The following is a 20,131-nucleotide window of genomic DNA, read 5'->3' as shown; positions in this document are numbered from 1 at the left end:
AAACAACTCCATATAGTCCTTCAGAGGCCAAAGGTCGGTCAGCTATTCAAGAATTTTCCAGCATGTTATTGATCCAGAAGGCTCATTACTGTGTTCACAAGAGCCTGCCGCTGCTCTCTATCCTAAATCAGATGGATTCAGTCCATAGCACCTCATCCGTAGTCCTTAATTGGCCACCAGAATTTCCCGACTATCAAAATAATTCTCCTGACGATTCTTCGCGACTCTCAAAGAATCCCCGCGAACCTGGGTTAAAGGCAATTTACCCAAATTAGATTTCCACAGCCTGTTCACGTAGCACGAGTAATGCGGTTACGGTCATGAAAAATATAGTTCATGACCACATCGATCGAACTTCGGTAGACGGTGTTTTTAGCAGTTCGTTGACTTTTTTAAATCTTTGCACATTCTTTCACCATCTTGAGGAATTACTCGTGTTCTATTCGTACACATAGGCAATTAAATTTGGCGAAATTCCTCGAGTTTTCATGTTTCAGTTTCATTAGTTGAATTAAACAGATTAGATATTTTGTATTTGGCATATGTTTAATTCGCATTCCTTTTGGCCAGGTCCCACATATCATGTCAAAGAGTGTTTACACATTCATAGAACTATTAATTTATTTAGTCTTTCACTAATAAGACCACCATATTTAGAACTGAAACCGAAGGAATATAAGAATCTCTTTACTTTTCGCATTTTCTAGTTAAGAAACACGACATCTTTAAAGTCGCCTAACTGAGTTAGATGAAAGGAAAATGTACCCTTTAGTATGGTCGCTACTGCTAGGTCCAAAATATAGACCTATTGGTAATAGCTGTAAGAATATCTCTCCACACATTAGGTGGAGGCAGTCAGCCTTCAAAGTATCATATAGTTGCTTCTTTCAGACAGTGGACAGCACCCACAAAACCACTGCCATGATAAAGCTATCATTGTAACAGGCCGTGGAGGCCCATAGGATTGTGAGAAGTAGAGGCTTCCACATTTTCTAGACAATCGGTTCACAGATGGCGGTGAAGTTTTGAGCCTTACGCGTCGGCCGCACTTTACACCCAGGAACATAGAATTAGAGCTGTATTTTCTGTAGTCCCGAACTGTGTCCGTGTATAAGGTACAACAAATCCAATGATCCTATCCAAAACCCGTCTTATAAGTCACTCATTACAACATTATGTTATAGCGGCTCAAGTGTATCTGTTCATCACTACAATGAACAAGGTGATGATGTAATATTGCTGTAGACGTGAATTCGGAAGCTAACTGGGTCTTATCTCCGTCACATTATTCGTTATACCGGGTTTGAGTTTCTATGGTTTTACTCAGTCTCCAGACTACAATGGGAAATTATATCATACTGCGTAGTGTCCATTCATGATCATCTTTCCATCTCATTGACTGGTAACAACGTCGACAGTTGAAACAACGCCATTAAATGACCAAATTTTCATTTCATTAAATGTTCGATCACAATTTTGATAAATACGGAACTGGATGGTGTAAGAGTACTACTTTGGATTGTATTCGGGAAGTTCTGTGATCGAATCTGGCCCTGACACCGGCTCTCTTGAATGAGGGGTTACGTGGTTTTTCTCCATCCCTCCGGGGAAATGCGGGGATTGTACTGCTTTTTTTAAAATTAATTATTCATCAATGAAGCTACCATTCGACGCTGGACAGTACTGTCAGGAGGCATCACAAAATAAACCACGAAACCACAATCTATATACCCAATGTTAACCACGCCCTTCTGTCTCGACATGCTAGGAGAATGAGCAAACGCGTTGTAGTTGCCTGGTGAAAGCGTGTTACGTAATGGCTGATCATCATGTCTACAAAAGACGCATGATATAAAAGGAATACCTCATGATATTCCTTGATAGCATTCGAATCCGACAAAAGGGAATAATATATACAGAAAAGCAAATTTAGCTAAATATTTAATATTTATATATAAAATATTAAAATTTACCGAAATTAGTCCACTCAATTTGATGACATTTGGGGCGTAAAATAATTATAGGGGTATACAACCTTCGCAGTAGTTTGTAAAAATACAGATGTAAATTGATATCTTATTAGAAAACATGCATTAGTTAAACCGTAGTAATGACATTTAGTTATAAAGCATGATCTAATTCAGAGCTACGCTTTTAGCGTTTGCATATAAATTACTGATGAATGTTCAATTTCTGCAGACGATTTCCTAACATCTGTTTGTATCTAATGTTTTGTGCCATTGTGTTCAGGGATGCAATAAACTCGATGGGCGATATATTCTTGGATACATTTTTTTTTTCCTTTGGCGCTACAGCCCCAATTTGGGCCTTGGCCTAGTACCATGAAACTCTCCGTTTCACTTCGGTTGCTAGATCTAAGACATTCGGTAGGTCTCCTTGGGCGGGTGATCAGCTCGTCGCAAGGCCTCTACCTGTATACAAACACAGAAAAATGCGCGCGCACACGCACGCACGCACGCACACAAACACTAAATATTCATACTTTGAGTGGAATTCGAACCCACGATCCCGGCTTCCGAGCGAGCGAAAACAGTTCATGCCTAAGACCGCTGGGCTACCGTGACCTGCCTTGTATGTAATCAGTTGCCTGTAATTGTAAAACATGTTTAGTACTTTCAGAGGTATACTGATAAATTCTCTCATACAATCACAGAATCAGTGATATGTTAAATCGAGCAAGCGAGACAGAAAATTACATTGAAATTAATATGTATTCCTAAAGCGCCTCATTGATATGCGTTACGTGAAAGTACGCATATTTCGTCTTACTACTTTGCCTAATTGAATTGATTTGTTGATCATCAACTTCATAATTGACATTGACGACATTCCTCGTACTATTGCAAAATGAGCAAACAGAAGGTGCTTAATCGAACACACGTCAAACAAAATCATACCGAGAATAGTACTTTATTAATTTGACTGAAGACAAATTTCATTTCTGAAATATTTTACGTATTCTATAATTCTGATGTCGAATTTCAGCTGTTTTCGGAGCGCTTTAAATGCTGTCGGGATAATTAGGTAATATCAGCATATTTGAATACTTTAATCTCTTATTCAAACCTGCATGAAATCGTTGAACTTTATAAAATGCCTACTAGTTTCATTCTGTTCTGCTGAACCTCAAGACGGTACGTATAAATGGTCCTAATAATTGAAATTAAAGATAAGATGAAGTTATCCTTGTGACGATCACAGTAGCCGCAAGGTCTTAGGCATGAACTGTCTTCGCTCGCTCGAACGCTGGGATCGTGATTTCGAATCCCACTTCAGGCATGGATATCTGTGAGGGTTTATTTTGTGTTTGTATTATATTGTTTAGCAAGAATCTTTTTACCAGCAAATTGGACTTAAATTTGAGAAAGAAACTAGTGAAGTGCTACATTTGGAGCATGGCTTTGTATGGGGCTGAAACTTGGACACTTAGGGCAGTAGATCAGAAACACATGGAAAGCTTCGAAATGTGGTGTTGGAGAAGGATGGAGAAGATCAGTTTGACCGATTACGTGAGAAATGAAGAAGTGTTATTTAGAGTCAGTGAGCAGAGGAATATCCTACACGAAATAAGAAAATTGAAGGCTAATTGCATTGGTCATATCTTACGCAGTAACTGCCTTCTAAAAGAAGTTATTGAAGGAAAGATAGAGGGGCGGATAGAAGTGACCAGAAGACGAGGAAGAAAACGTAAGAAGATGCTGGATGACCTTGGGGACAGAAGAGGATACTCTCATTTGAAGGAGAAAGCTCTGGATCGCATTAAGTGGAGGAACAGTTTTGAAAGAGACTGGACCTGCCGTCTTGACAGATTACTATGAATGAATATATTGGCTTGTGTGTAGGTAGGGGCCTTGCGATGGGCCGATCACTCGTCCAGAGAGTCCTGCCGTTTGTGTGAAAAGGTTACGAAACTGAAGAAAAGGCCAGTGCCCAACTAAGTTCTATAGAGCCATTGATGAACGAAAGAATGAATGAAAATTGTCCCTGTGCTTAATTAATTAAGCACCATGCCATGAAGGCATGTTAGGAAGTGGAGGTATAGCTCCATCATTCTTTACCTCGGAACTAGAGGGGTGAGTGGTCAGCTTCAAGCCTCTATCACTTTAACCTCGGCGAAAGATCCCCGGATCACTATTGGATAGGAGGCTGGATGGAACCCAGAGCCAGACTGGAAATTGTGACCAGGAGAAAAACCTTGCTCTTTACTGGGAATAGAGCTCCGATCATGCAGCCTGTAGCCCCTCATTTGAAATTAATATACGAGTATTTCAAAATTAATCTTAAAAAAATATTCACTGAATGAATATCAATATAGGGGATCTAAGAATATGGATTAATTTTTTTTAATTCGCTAGTGGGGAGTGGAGTACAGCTGGTCCACTCGTCACGGCGGCCACTGATAGGCCTGTTGTACCTGCCCCGGGTGCGTATGATGATGGAGAATTTTGTGGAATGAAGATTGGCAGGGGAAACCGAAATACTTGGAGAAAACCCGCCCCAGCGCCACTTTGTCCACCACAAATCCCACTTGACCACACCCGGAATCGTACCGGAGCCGCCGCGGTGGGAAGCCAGCGACTAACCGCTTGAGCTATAGCGCGGCCTAAGAGTATGGCTTAGTCAGAAGCATTTTATTTGCTTAAGTGTAAAGCTAATCCCCCACAAGAACATTTTAATCGCAAGTGCCTCAAAACGTTTACAATCAATTAACACCATATTAGACTAGAAGGATTTTGTTTAATCACGTGCTTAACTTCATCTCATTATGTGCCGCCACAATCCAACTTAGGAGCATAAGTTTGAGCAGGTTTTTGAAAAGAATGAGTTACATGGTCTGCCGCCATTCCACAGTCCAATAGTAATTTGTCATTTGAGCACTAGAGACCAGCACTTGAGGGTCAGACACCTGTCAATAATCGAATAATGGATTGCTTGCTCGCTAGGTTGCTTGCAAAGTAAGGTCACTTGAACTCTCACTTGATGCAGCAGGCAAGTGAATTTTGCAGTCCTCTTCAGAGCTTATGTTTTACCCCTTCGAAGCACATGTGGTGTGTGGCGCAATAACTGCTCTCCTGGGAACGTAATACTGTGTACTTTACAACTTTTCTCTTAGATGAACGCTTCAGTTAATTGATGACGGCATCTCAAGCAAGTGCGTAAAGCTGTATTGCATAGACAGACGAAACTCTTTCACTAGACAGTCCTAATTATGATTCATGAAGGCCAGATAACTGGGGGTGCCACTTCGCTCTCTCACTGTGAGCGTTCGAGGTTAAACTGTTTAGGTCTGACCGAATCGTTATGGCAAAACTGGACTTTATTTCAGAAATTATGATTAAATGCTTTACAGTAAACACAACCACTTTAATATTATGATTATATTTGGGATATTATTCGTTGTCTGATAAAATATAGCATACTGTGAATTACTATGTTTCGGAGATTGTTTCTGCCTCCCTCATCAAATAAAAACAAACTAAGAATTTTACTGCGTGGAGTACATTTTGCTAAGCTATTATTTTGATGGAGAATAAATTTGTGTAACGGTCCTATCAGAGTATGATCTTTTGTGTTTTAACCGAGGACGGAAACAGAGACAATCTTCGAAACACAGTAATCCTTAGGAAATATAACAAGCTATATTCTTGGGAAAAACCAAAAACACATCATTAGGGAATTTGAGGAATACTGTAAGAAAGCGAAATTAATAAACCGATCGGTTATGTTATTATTTTAAATCGAATATCAAATTGAGCATTAATTTTAGTTCTTGAAGTTTAGAACATGCCAAGACATCTCCTCTACTAATATACTGTCTTAAAAATACTTCGGAGTAAACTTTTTCTGCAATTGAAGCTCAATATATTGTTGGTGCTTTGTCTCGTCCTTGTCACTTCTCTTGTTACTCCTCATTTCCCCTTCATCATGCACATTAATACGCTCAAGATATAGATATGTATGTATATATACATATAAGCTCTTCAACTGATAAAACATCGTTAAACATATCAAGACAACCTAAGACACCTCAGTTATTTGTAACCCCGAGTGAAATAACGGCCCCTCCATTAAATTTATTTTAACCGTTTTATATATCATTGGTTTTAAGTACATATCTGTTATTTCAAGCAAATAGAAGGTTATGGTATCAAGTCAATGTTCCTGTCAGCCTGACTCTAACAGTAACTTTTGGATGAATTCAGTGTTTTAATGAGGTACTTTGTAACAAAATCTACAGAATAGTGGGCGTTTGGAATTATAGATATGTCCACAACCCTCCAGAGCTCCTATTAAAATTGCTCTGTCTGTCCGTGTGTCGCATAAAACAATCCGAGAACCGCCGAACGGAATATCACGAAATCTAGTATTAGGCAGTTTTACTAATGTTTCCGACACATTCATAAAGAGAAATACACGTACTGTAATTAATGCTAGTAAGGAGGCTGGTCTAGAAGTAAACACTGAGGGAACCAAGTATATGTTGCTGTCTCGTCACCGAAATACAGGGCAAAATCAGGACATAAAGATAGGTAACAGATGTTTTGAAAATGTGGCACAGTTCAGACATTTAGGAACGACTATAAAAAATCAAAACCTGATTCAGAGGAAATGAAGAGGAGATTGAACTCGGTTAATGCTTGCTAAAATTCAGTTCAGAACGTTTTGTCTTCTCGTCTGCTGTATAAAAACATAAAAATGCGAATATAAAAAACTATAATTTTGCCTGTGGTTCTGTATGGGTGTGTAACTTGGTGTCTGACATTAAGGGAGGAACATAGACTGAGGGTGTCTGGGAAGAGGATGTTGAGAATATATGAACCGAAGAGGGACGAAATGACGGGCGATTTGAGGAAACAACATAGTGAGGAGCTTCATAACTTGTAATCTTCGCCAAATAGATTAAAATGATCAAGTGAAGGAGGATGAGATGAGAAGGGCATTTAGCACGAATGGGGGAGAAGAGGAATGCATATAGGATAGTGGGGGTAAGCCAAAAGGAATGAGACCACTGGGAAGACCAACGAAGTAAGTGGGTGGAAAATATTAAAATAGATCATACGGAGATAGGATGGGATGGTGTGAATTGGATTGATCTGGCTCAGGTTAGGGACCAATGGAGGGCTCTTGTGAACATGGTAATGAACCTTCGGATTCCATAACGCGATGGGAATTTCTTGAGTAGCTGCACGCTCGACAGCTTCTCAAGAAGGGCTGAGCTCCATGAGAGTGATTTAGCTTTGATTAATATCGGACAGAAATTACGGATAATTCGTATGAGTTTCTGGGAGAACACGTCAGTAGTTACTTGTCCAACTTAAAATTAGGACCTTCATAATTTGCGTTTCTAAAATAAAACACTACTTAAATTATATATTAGCTGCAATTTCTTCCCTTAAGAGTAAGAAGCATGGATGTTAGCATTTGATTTACGCTTTCATCTGCCGAATGCGCCTCTTTACATTGCTTTCGTATGTGAGCAAGAACAGACATTGCGACAACATGAATCTTATTGTTGAAAAGGGAAAATGTAGTGCAGTCAATATCTCCATTAGTGGAGGATTTTACGCAGAAACGGACCACTTTTTGTTCAATTATTGCTGTAGAAGGGGCGTGAAGTTCACTACTTACCTCCGTCTAGTGCCAAGGTCAAGAAAGGTGGAGCTATATCACCACTCCCTTACATGTCTTCATGGCATAGTGCTTAACTAATTAAGCACAGGGGCAAATTTACCTTATTAATGTAAAGTTTTGTAAGTCCGACATATTGTTGTCCTCATATGATCTGCCTAACACTGCCTTGTCACAAATCTGTGTCTACTTTCACGTGGTATAGAGAAATCTCCGTTGCGGCATGAAGCAATACGATGAAATGGTTCCGCATAAATCCCTTAACATCACGAAAGTTAGTGCTGGGTTTAGGCGAGATCCTGGCTAGTGTTGACATGTTAGTGCTGGGTTGCGGCGAGATCCTGGCTAGTCTTTTCGTGATAGTGCTGGGTTGAGGCGAGATGCTGGCTAGTCTGGTCGTGTTAGTGCTGGGTTGCGGCGAGTTCCTGGCTAATATTGAGGTGTTAGTGCTGGGGTGAGGCGAGATGCTGGCTAGTCTTGACGTGTTAGTGCTGGGTTGCGGCGAGATCCTGGCTAGTCTTTTCGTGATAGTGCTGGGTTGAGGCGAGATGCTGGCTAGTCTTGACGTGTTAGTGCTGGGTTGCGGCGAGATCCTGGCTAATCTTGTCGCGATAATCCTGGGTTGAGGCGAGATTGTGGCTAGTCTTGACGTGTTAGTGCTGGGTTGAGGCGAGATGCTGGCTAGTCTGGTCGTGTTAATGCTGGGTTGCGGCGAGATCATGGCTAATCTTGTCGTGTTAGTGCAGGGTTGCGGCGAGATGCTGGCTAGTCTGCTCTGGATAGTACTGGGTTGGGGCGAGACCCTGGCTAGTCTTGACGTGATAGTGCTGGGTTGAGGGCGAGATGCTGGCTAGTCTGGTCGTGTTAATGCTGGGTTGAGGGCGAGATCCTGGCTAATCTTGTCGTGTTAGTGCAGAGTTGCGGCGAGATGCTGGCTAGTCTTGACGTGTTAGTGCTGGGTTGCGGCGAGATCCTGGCTAATCTTGTCGCGATAATCCTGGGTTGAGGCGAGATTGTGGCTAGTCTTGACGTGTTAGTGCTGGGTTGAGGCGAGATGCTGGCTAGTCTGGTCGTGTTAATGCTGGGTTGCGGCGAGATCATGGCTAATCTTGTCGNTGGCTAGTCTTTTCGTGATAGTGCTGGGTTGAGGCGAGACCGTGGCAAGTCTTATCGTGATGGTGCTGGGTTGAGGCGAGACCCTGGCTAGTCTTATCGTGATAGTGCTGGGTTGAGGCGAGACCCTGGCTAGTCTTTTCGTGATAGTGCTGGGTTGAGGCGAGACCGTGGCAAGTCTTTTCGTGATAATCCTGGGTTGAGGCGAGATTGTGGCTAAGTGGGAAGTGAAGTTATTCCTCATGTTAGAAGTCAGAATCTGCATAGAAGCTATATACTTTAAAACAAAATGTAAGTAATCCCACGTCTGGTGTATTACATCAGCCAACAGTAACTGCACACTTCTACACAAATCAACGACATTGAATTTTAACATGTCTTAAATTCCTAAATACAAGTTCGAGATTCAGGTATTGGAACTTAGGGCTTTATCACGTATCCGACTCAACATTTCTTTATCTTGCACGCCTCTAAGTCCAAATAATTTATATACGATTCTCTGAGTCCCGCACATTTGCTATTATACTGCTTCTTAATTACTTTACATTTTCTGTTGACACGATTCAATATTAATCACATCGGCTTGAAGAGCAGTTTTATTAATTGGTAACCTAGTGGCAGGTGTGACTTATGCCATTCAGGCTACTCCTGCTGCTTGTTGCTGTGGGTTTCTGCAAAATTTCCAATATCCATCCTTATCATCTCACCATACGTCGTCTATAAAGAGCCCACAGAAAATATTCGCAAGATGACGTAGAGAATCCGAAGGCGGAACAGCTATAACATAAACTGTAATGACGCCAGCAGGTTCGCTTCTGTTCCCGATTTAACTAGAAACGATTCCCGTTCCTACACCCACGTTGTATCCCCGAAAGGAATATGCATATATCTGTCTTTAGAATTTGAGGTCGTCACTATAGGCTTGAGGTATAAGAAGATAATATTAATACTTCTTCATATTTTAAGAGTAATATGTTAGTATTTTATTTCATCCCGTATTCACCGCCTGTGTGGTCTAGTGGTCAGAGTTCAGGACTACATCTCCAGAGGTCCCGGGTTTGATTCCCGGCGCTACCAGATTTTTTGGGAAGTAGTGAGTCTGGAACGGGGTTCACTCAGCCTCGTGAAGATAACTGAGGAGCTATTTCAAGGAAATAGCGGCTGCGGTCTAGAAAACCGAGATTAACGGCCATGGTGGTCCGTTGCGGCGACACTATCTATCCGCTAAAGTTGGCACTAATTTCGCCGACAAGCGGCGGTCGCTCTGTTGGTATAGTTCTCTTGTGGACTACATGCCACGGAGTTAGTTGATCCTGTATTATTGATTGTAAGACTAAGTCACATTAGGGAAAATAGAGAATATTTTTTCTACAGCCCTTATCTGTAAGAGTCTTCTGATTGAGCTACTAGTAGGGTTTGAATATGTAGTGTTCTTTTATATGTGTGGTCGGATTTGTTTAATTTTGATCTGTATCTCCGACTTAGCCTACCTGCTTTACGTGAAACTCAAATCGAACTCTACCGATTTTCTCAAAATTATCTCTACGTGCACGTAATTGGTTCCTGACATAAAATGTGGATTTTATTAAGATATAAAACTTTTATTTGGATAGCCGTTATAGTATATGTATATATTACTGCTTTGCAATGGATGTCTATAATATGCACTCAGTTCTGCTGCTGTTCATTCACACAGAGGTATAAAAGTAATGTGTTAGGACGTATCAGTCATAAACATAGTTTCCAGGTTTCCTTTATACAAGTAGTGCCCCATTTACAACTCTTGGGGCCCTGGTACAACGAGAATATGGAGGCCACTATCAGAAACAAAATTTAGCTAAGGATATTTGTTTAATTTTTAAAATTGTTTGATCTTATTTCTTATAATAACTAAAATTACAGACTAACTTTTCGTGATTTCAGAGAAGCAAATGTGTCAACAAAGACTGTAGAGTCTCTTTCTGTTTTGTGGAGGCCCCGAGGCAAACGCCCCAATCTCTTCCTCTTAAGTCCGACCCTGTCGAGACGTAGTTTTTATTATGTGATATATTTCACGGGAGAAGAGACAGACGGTGCTTCAGTTTTTGTGCGTAAATTTGCAGCTTCCTATCTATGTGGAGTTCATAGAGGGAAGGCGAACTTGTGAAAAGAGACTTTCAACCAAATTTGTTTTTCTGGACTCAAAACTGATCATTTTCCATGACAAGGTCCTACTTTTTTTTCGACCAATATATTATTTCGCCATATTTTGTTTTTTCGCTTTTTAATCCTCTTAGTTTTATAATACTGCTCTTGTTAATTAACAAACGCTGGCCATTTCTTGAATAGTTGAGAGACCGCCAGCTTTTAGAAACGACGTATAAACCCAGTAAATCACTTTTACTATCGATTACACTCTTCTGAGGTATGATGCCTTTTAGTCTGCTAGTTAGTTAATACGTTTCGTAAGAACATGTTGCTTCCAATTTGAGGTGGAAGCAGTAGCTTCTTTCGAATCATTGGAGAATATCTATCAGACTAGGCAGCTAACTTTCCAGAAGGCAGTACATAGTAGTAACGTACATAGATCGCCACCAGGTCAACGTCAAACTCGAAACAGTAACTTTCATGTTATCCTCATTCGAATATTCCAGAGTGAACACAGTTAAAGTCCGACTCAGTTTCCTCTAGGCTATGCTATATATATACACACACACACACACACACACACACACACACTTACACCTCGGATGGAGTGGAACAAAAAAGGATTACGGAATTCTAGGAAGAAAAATTTTTGGAGAGTGAACGGTTAGAATAGAGAGGCAGGCAGCATAAGAAGAACTAGATTATGAGGATACGATTTTAATTGCACTGTGTTAGGTTCGTGTCAAATTTGGTATGGGCAGTGTTGATCCGTCGGTTTGTACTGGAAAAACTTCCCCCTTCACGCCCTTTCGCCCTTAGGTCAGGAATATATTTTCTTCAGAATGCGAATCTCTCCCTTCTCATGAGGCCATTGAGAACTGCCCTTCCGTTAGGAAAGTTACCAGAATGAGGTACAAAACTGTTTAAGACAGAGGAATTGTCTGGATATATGGGTACTCAAGAAGCCTTTTCAGGTCAGTAACCTGTATCACAAACTCTTAGATTTATGATACAAAAATATATCATGTCTGTATTTTACAATATTTAGAACAACATTAGTCAAGAGAGAGGAGCCGGGATAGCGAGGTCTGTATAGCGACTAGCTACTGGCTGGACGACCCAGGGGTAGGGGTTTGAGTCCCTGTAGAGTCAAGAATTTCTCTTCTCCACGTCATCCAGGCCGGCTCTGGAGACCACCCAACTTCGTATCCAAAGGGAAATGGGGTCACTTTTACCGAGGGTAAAGCGACCGGGGAGTGAAACTGACCAGTAACCTCCAGCTAGTGCCGAGATGAAGAAAGTGTGGATCTATACATCCACTAGTCCATACGTCTTCATGGCGTAGTGCTTAATTAGTTAAGCGCAGAGACAACTCTACCTTTTTTACCTATTATTCAAGAGAGAATGAAAAGTACCCTGCTGTGAACAAAGAGAGAATGCTACTGTACTTTTCCAAGACCGGAGTTATTCTGGGAACAAGCATGTTACATAACCGTGTCACAAGAGCCTTCAGCGACCTATGCTGGCCGCTGCTGCAGATTCTTTATAGAAGTCCCTTGTTCGGTGCTTACCTACTGAGCATATACTTAAAAGTGTCTCTGTTGAGTTGTCTGAATTATTATGTACAGGAGCTTTAGACCTTCAATGCAATAATAATTCTTGAATGAAGAATGGAAGGCCTGAAATTTAGAGCTACATGTCTATTGACATAAACGGAATTCGTTATTCCTTCGTTGTCTGTCAAAAGAGAATATGATTGTATTCGTTACAGATATCTTTAGACGGAACAATACCAGACAAAGATATTGTCGCGTGTTTTTGCTAGGCAACGCGACAAGAATTTGTGTGGGTTCTCGGATTTGAAAGAATACCTTTATTGGACAGTCAGTTTTACACCCACACTTACAGTTATTCTCCACTTATAACGTCTTTAGACATTTCTTCTTCAATGTTTCAACACTTCTGTTCTAGTCGGATACAAACTCTGCTGGTCTCTGGCGGACGTTGGACTGTTATAACTTGCCCTCGGACTAAATAGGGAATAACTTGTCGAAGGGTCAATTCTGTCCGCTGCTACGCAACAAGAGCAGGAATATGTGTCTGCAACAAATAATTCGTGTGTAACAGTGAAAACTCCACTGTTAGACTTTCATTTCCGGGTCAACGATTTTCTAGGCTTCGCTGCCTAGGAATTGCTAGTCGTTGTATAGCAGTGGATGCGTTCTGATTCCAAATATAGGCGGCACGTCACAATATTAATGCTTATGCAATGCTCCGCAAGTTTACTGGAAACAGGAACGTCACCAGTAGAATATTTACCTACATACCCTCGTAAACCGCCTTTGGAATAGAGAATCGTACTCCATAAAGTAGATTCCATCAAGAGAAGCTAATAACCGCACACAAATCCTGCTCTATTATGGCCTCGGAAGTTCACTGCAGTGTTCACAAGAGCGCGCCACTGACCCTTATCCTGTGCTATATGAAGTCAGTCCATACTCAATTATATTTTAACATTCATTTATAGCATACATTCCTCATTTTGAAAACAAGAAGTTCTGGGAAGAACTAACCACCTACCTTCCATTTATAAAACTTAGCATAGAAAACGACGCGTTCAACAATTCTTCTATTTTTGCATGTGTATTTGTTACCCCGGTAATGTTTTCTACCGAGCCGTTGCCTAATAAAAACAGGAGAATACTCACAGAGACACAGAGTGATGGGAGGGATTTATTAAGTACGCCTTCGAGAGGAGCTCAGGCGCCATGATATATATACAGAGTTTCATAAAGATTGATTAAGTTATTCGAAAGTTGACAGTGGTGATACACAGACAGCATAGTGATTGCATAAGCCTACTATTAATTTTTGTAGCTAAGTGTGGTTACTTGTAGAACGCTCTGTATTCGAAGTAGCCTGTCCTTTTAGGGGCGTTGTAGCATATCGTAACTTGAACTGCTATAGCATGGAGACCAATCCAAAAAAAAAGTGTCCTGGTTTAAAAGCAACGCCTAGCTAATTACTGAGTTTGCTTCCTGATGAAGTGGCAATATAGAAAAGAGATTTTCTAGGGAAATATATGCAGGGTAGTCTTATAGAGCAAATTATTTTATAGTCGAAGCTGTTCTGGAGTGCATCTCGTATAAATTTCCATCTGAACTATAAGTTAATTCTAGAACTTTGAAAATAATAAAGTATGCTACATTACCTAGTTCTGAAATTTGAATTCAATAATCATTAATAGTTAATATGCCTCGATAGATACTATTCTATATCTCACAGATTTGACTATCACATTAAAATGACGTGCTTCAAATATTTCTTGTTACACTAAGAACATCTTAAATATAGAACACATTTATATTGAAAACTATACAAAATTATAATTTTACCCGTGGTTCTGTATATGTGTGAAACTTGGTCTCTGACATTAAGGGAGGAACATAGACTGAGGCTGTTGAGAATATTTGGACCGAAGACAGATGAAGTGACAGGAGGTTGGAGAAAACTGAATAATGAGGAGCTTCATAACTTGTACTCTTTTCCAAGTATAATTAGAATGATCAAGTCAAGGAGGATGAGATGGGCAGGACATGTAGCACGAATTTGGGAGACGAGGAATGCATATAGGATATTGGTGAGAAAGCAAAAAGAAAGAGGCCTATGGGAAGGCTAAAGCATAGGTGGGTGGACACTATTACAATGGATCTGAGAGAGATAGGATGGGATGTTATTGATTGGATTGGTCTGGCTCAGGATAGAGACCAGTGGAGGGCTCTTGTGAACACGGTAATGAACCTTCTGATTCTATAAAACGCTGAGAAATTCTTGAATAGCTGCAGAATTTACGGCTCCTCAAGAAGGGCTCAATTCCCTGAGTAAGTAAGTATACTGAAAATGGACCTGTAATATTTTATATTCACTTCTAAAATTTGGACACACTTATATATATGGAATTTAAATTTCGAGGTATGTTGTATAGTTTAAAATTTGTAGATATAGAAGAGTTGTTGACGGTAGGTGAACACTTAACAATTATTCCTTTCAAATTTTAAAATTGGGTAATATAGTAGGTTCTACATACATTATAAATTTGCAGTTTATAATAAAAACTGCTAAATGGGCTCCATCGAGAAATACAAATGCCATGCATTCCGAAAATTAAATACAGCCTTCTTTATGAATTATGAAAGAAATAAAAATTCATATGTTTACATATTTGACGCCGGTCACGATATCCGAGAGGTGTAGGGCATGTACTATCTTCGTTCGCTCGGAAGACGAGATCATGGGTTCGAACCGCACACAAGGCATAGATGTTTGGTATGTGTTTATGTTTTCCTGTGCTTAGGTAGAGGCCTTGCTACAAGTTAATTACTCGTTCAATGAGTCCAACAGTCTGTAAAATGATCAAAACAAAAATTAACCTGAGACCGTAAAGGTATAAGAGGAACGGATTAAGTATATTTTTTAATTCGCTTAGTGGGGGGTGGAGTCCAACTTGGTCCACTCGGCACAGCGGCCACTGATTGGCGTATTGTAGCCTGCCCCGGGTGATTATGATGATGGAGATTTTGGTGGAATGAAGGTTGGCAGGGGAAACCGAAGTGCTCGAAGAAAACCTGCCCCAGCGCAGCTTTGTCCACCACAAATCACACTTGACCAGACCGGGTATCGAATCCGAGCCGCCGCGGTTGGAAGCCATCGACTAACCGCTTGAGCTATGGCGCGGCCAACGGATTAATTAAATACATATTTGACTGTAGTAAGGTGAGTGTCCAAGTATAATTACCTGGGCCGTAAGCCTCTTTAATTTTCCCATTATGCCCTTGGCACTACTAAACAAAACAGAAAGTAACCAGAATTCAGTGCTCAAACTTCAAATGTTCGGATGTATACTGCCTAAGTCTAAAGTTAAACTGTATTCTATAGGATGGCTGGTCGGAAGACCCGACAGAGCCACTCCATCCAGCACCTGCTGGGGCTCACGCCCAGCCGCGTCGTCACCAGAAAGTCCACCACGTCTCCGCCGCACCTTTCTTCACGACAGTCAGAGGCTCCACCACCGCCATCGAAAAAGGTAGGGAGTTCGTCCTTTGCAGTTTTATATAAACTCTATATCTCAAAATTAGGAGATTTCGCTTTACAATCGTCGTCAGTTAGCAGATACAGATGTGATATCATGAGTATTTCGTATATTAGATATTTCCTGAATTATTTAATTCATTACAATATTTTTATGAGTTTCGGTATGCATAATAACATTATTTGTCCTTCGTAATGTATAATGAGTAGTAAGAAATAAATAAGAAGTTCCGGTAATGTTTAATTGCCTACTTATCTTCCACTACATTTTCGGTATTTGATACAAGCAGAACAAGTTTCATGTGTATGATCAATGAATTCAATAAAGCAATACAATTCATGATTGTACAATTGCATTGTTCGTGTTACTGATTAGAGGTATTTATGATGTACGCCGTTATGATGGTCTGAGATGATGACATGATATGCATACTGGGTTTCTTGACGTTCGTTTCAGACATTGAATTAATATTAAGGTACCTCAGCAATTTGAGAGGATGCAATGTTGGTATTACTGATGGGACACATTCATGAAATACCCCATTTAGGTTGTTTAGGTGGACTGTTAGACATAGAAAGTTACATGGTGATCGGTTTAAACATTCAAGTAATATTAAGGTTACTACCTCAAGAATTTAGAAGCTACAGTGTTGGTATTGTTAATGGGAGGAATTTATGAAGTAAGATGTTGCATGACATACATACAAAGTTTCATGAAAGTCGGTATAATCAAAGGTAGTCTGGGTATAAGCATACAGAAAGACAGACACAGACACACACACATACACACACAGAGCAAGGTGATCTGATAAGCCTACTTTAATTTTTTTTGAAAAAAATAAATTAGGCTCAAAAACAAAAGGAGATTTTTATTTAAGTTCGTGTGAATGTTTATTTTCTGACCTATATAGTAACATCTCGAAGTAACATGACAGATATTAGGATTTGATTTTGATTTGCTTTTCAAAATATTTTCTGTTGGACACCGTTCAACTTTGTCTCATGCGAGACTGGAGCTGCAAAATCAATGACCGTATCAATACATGTATCTTTAGTCGGCGTCTGGAATTTCTGACACATGACTACAAGCCATTTGCATCAGAGTCTCATAGAGCTTGATATCATAAATTACAGTACGTGTATAACATAAGCATGTTTCCTTGGCCTACGAAGAGGAAACGAAACTTTACCTAGGCTCATCGCCAGCCGTCAGCCATGCCCGTACCAACAGGTGGCATGTCGGTGATCTCTGTTCACTTGTTACATGAGTAAATTTATCTAAGTGCAACTTACCCAGGTTCTGCGTATTTCATCCCCGCGACTATTAATGGCAATTATCTCGAATATTGATTCCGAGAGCTAGCTGACTTTTCCCCCAGAGAGTAAGGGGTGGTCATGTAAATTCAATTTATTGATTCGCTTTGCACTTTGGATGTCGTTAGATTTATTTTCGAATATGAGAAAAAATGAAACGAGGAAAAAATATTTGCCAAGGAAAAATAGAGTAACACTCCTTTATTTAAGGGGCACGCGGTAGCGTACTTGGTTCAGTTACTATCCTACAAGCCGGAAGGTCCCGGGTTTGAGTCCCGATGAGGTTGCTGAATTCTTTTCAACTGACCTAATCCTTCCAGCTGCATAATGACCCTAGGCTCGACTCAGACTCTAACAGAAACAAGTACTAGGAATATTCCTTGGGATAAAGCAGCAGATGCATAAGGCTGACAACCTTACCGCCATCTGTGAGCCGACTGTCTAGAGAAATTGTGAGAGCCTTGACGTATCACAGTCCTATGGGCCCTCACGGCCTGTTACAGGGATAGCTTTGCCTTTACCTTCTCTATTTAATGAATCCTGGTCTTGCATATTTTCCGATCGATAAAATATGTGAGAGTACGTTTGGAAAATGTGGATTAAAATACCGCGCTTAATTATCAAGGGTCATATCAGATAGAATTCTAACTTTAAAGTGAATTTATTAAATGGAAAGAATATAATATATTGTCAATAATAGTATAAATTTAGTTTTAAAACGATCAGTAACCTAACTATGGAATATTCTGCCTTGAAGTAGAAGAAAACAAAACTAAGGAGGCGCCCGTCTACAAGAGGATTACCATGTAGAATGAAGCGTAAGGCTACCATAGGAACTAGCAGTAGCCACTGCAGAATGTGAAGTTCCCACGTCGGTGGTTATGAAGAGTTATATCTTCCGGGGTAGAATGCCGTGTAGTCCGTTAGAAGCGAACAAACGTTTCAGAGAAACATGTCGCCTTCTTATTCTGGGTTGCTTCGTCTTACTCTTCATCTCTGAAGATGGTGACATCCTCCCCAGAAATATCCATTGGTTTTTTACCGGACTAGGCGGGGTTATATCTCAGAAGATTTAATAGGAGTAGCCTCTTTCTAGGGTCCCTTACAATGCCGTAGATGGATCTTGGTGAGTACTTTCTCTAAAGCACGTTCTGAGAGAGTCTTAATTGGAACTCATTTATATAAAAGCAATTTCTCACTTTTGCAGGAAATAGGGTATACTGGGTTTGAGAATACTTCAGAATACGGTGAAATCTCTTTAAGAGAAGGAAATATATGACTGTGTACGGTAATTTATTTTACTTTGTTGCATCAGCTCCAAAACGAATAGTTCCATCTCTATAATTCATTTCTTTTGGTTCCTCCATTAGTTTGGGTCTGTGTTATAATATCATGTGTTTAGTGACTCGACACGGGGTTTGGACTAGTAATAGGATTTATTGGATCGTGTAGCCCTATTGCTAATTCGCACACAATCTAAAATTCACTACAGCATACAATAAGTCTTCTCAGTCTGTTGTGCCTTCAGCAGTCGTTGCTTGGTAAGGGCTCCCAAAGCCGTAGATTTCTCAGCTTCCGTGTTTACGTCCTTACCGGCTGTCTCATGTCTCGACTTCACGGCCACAACCACTGGCCACCATTTGCTGCCTCCTATCCGCGCCTGACCACCATTGGCTTGTACTGACTGCCTAGAGACCCACTCACAATGTCGACTGTTAACTATTGACTGTAGTTCCGTTTCGGTCCTGGTATAAAGCCTCGTGGTAGACCCCACAAGAAATACCGCTTCCAGAAGTCGCGCGTTTCTTCTCCAACGATACGCCCACTGTCGTGTCAGCCTCTGTTGTCGCGAAAACGTGTTTACAGCACCATTATATAGCAACGGATGGCTGTTTAGGTTGCTGTAGCCCAGCAATGTACGTCTGTTCTGGTTCTGCTATTCCGGCTTTCAGCAGGCATCTCACAGTACATTTAGATTGACTGCGAAAACAATTTTTGCAGGTCTATATCAGTTGCGTAAAATTAGCGGGTATTTAGTTGTCTCTATGTGTAATAGAATGAAGTGCAACTATTTTATTAAGTTTTTAAAAAATGATATCAGAATTTTTCCGTCGCCAATGAAATTTAATTCGGCCATTGTCAAATGTAGAAATGTACAAGTCTTCCTAGTCATTAGAAAAAACAGATCTGCAGGTTTCAGTAAGGCTACCGATGCATTAACCTAACCGGGTCCAGTCAAGCCGAAACAAATTTGACACACTAATATACTACAAAGGCATGCACTGTCTTCGCTCGCTCGGAAGCCGGGGTCGTGGGTTCGAATCCCACTCAGGGCATGGATGTTTGTGTGCGTTTTTCTGTGTTTGTCTACAGGTAGAGGCCTTGCGACGAGCTGATCACTCGCCCAAGGAGTCCTACCGTATATGTAAGATCTAGAAAAACCGAAGCGAACGGAGTTCATGGAGGTAGGCNATGTGTGTGGCCTGGCCCAGTCCCCTTGGGGGTGTAGTGCCAAGAAAAAAAAAAAAAAAGAAAAGATACTACAAAGACTCTATGCCACTGTATTCGATTCACGCGCTTTAACAGCGGCATATAAGAACTGCGTACGTTACAAATATGCCTGTCTTGGCAGCATCTAAGTGAGTCAGTCTCCATTCCATTCGACTATTCTCTGTTCGGTTTGTGTGCTTGAAGCATAACACATAATTTTCTCAGTTGAAGTAGTGTCCATGGACACAAAGACTACCGATCATAGTGACATCGTGGGCTAAGGCACGAAATTACTTCGGTTGCTCGAGCACTTGGATCGTGGATTCGAATCCCACTCCAGGCATGTACA

Source organism: Cryptotermes secundus, unplaced genomic scaffold (genome assembly GCF_002891405.2).
Source record: "Cryptotermes secundus unplaced genomic scaffold, Csec_1.0 scaffold191, whole genome shotgun sequence".
In the NCBI taxonomy this organism is placed as follows: domain Eukaryota; kingdom Metazoa; phylum Arthropoda; class Insecta; order Blattodea; family Kalotermitidae; genus Cryptotermes; species Cryptotermes secundus.
The sequence above is the reverse complement of the archived record's forward strand: the minus strand, read 5'-3'. Positions refer to the sequence as shown.